This window comes from Triticum dicoccoides, chromosome 5A (assembly GCF_002162155.2).
Source record: "Triticum dicoccoides isolate Atlit2015 ecotype Zavitan chromosome 5A, WEW_v2.0, whole genome shotgun sequence".
In the NCBI taxonomy this organism is placed as follows: Eukaryota; Viridiplantae; Streptophyta; class Magnoliopsida; order Poales; family Poaceae; genus Triticum; species Triticum dicoccoides.
This window is the reverse complement of record NC_041388.1, coordinates 36234153-36234926: the sequence shown is the minus strand read 5'-3', so window position 1 is coordinate 36234926 and position 774 is coordinate 36234153.

The following is a 774-nucleotide window of genomic DNA, read 5'->3' as shown; positions in this document are numbered from 1 at the left end:
CAACCGCCGCCGCCGACCCCCCGCACCCCGTGAACCCTCCCCCGCTCCACCGGCATTACTGTTTGATGATATTTTTAAAAAATTATTACTGTCTTAGAAAAAAAAATATTACTGTTATGATTTAAACAAGTTTGAACATATTTAAACACAAATAAGTATCAAACAGCATTTTAAATGCATAAAAAAAGTTGTGGAGCCTAGGAATCGAACCCAGGACCTCCTGGTGTGAGAAACGGCTGCTGACCAGTCGAGCTAGTAGAGGGAACTTGGTGTGGATCAGGTCAGGTGGAAGATAACCTGTTGGCTCGAGCAGAAATAAAAAAAAATACTAATGGCGCACCGAGGGGTGGTGCGCCATTAGTATTGTGCCACCGCATCCATATTTCCTCCACGGCCCAAACCTATCCCCTCTCTCTCCCTCGCCCTCGCCCTCGATCCCCTTCCCCTCTCCTCTCCCGACGCCGCTGCCCCGCCGCCCCGACGCCGCGATGCCGCTCCGTCGTCCTCGTTGGACACCACCGCCCTTCCTCATTGGAAGCCAACGCCCCGCCTCGTTGGATGCCATCGCCCCGCCTCGTTGGACGCCATAGCCCTGAGGCCCCGATGTTGGCGCCGCTCTCCCCATCGCCCCACCTCGTTGGACGCCATCGCCCCGCCGCCCTCGTCGCCGGTGGCCCGGACGCCGCCCCGTCCACACCACCGTCGCCGGAGCACCACCACCACCCGGACCTCGTCGCCTCCCGGACCTCGTCGCACCACCACCACCCGGACCTC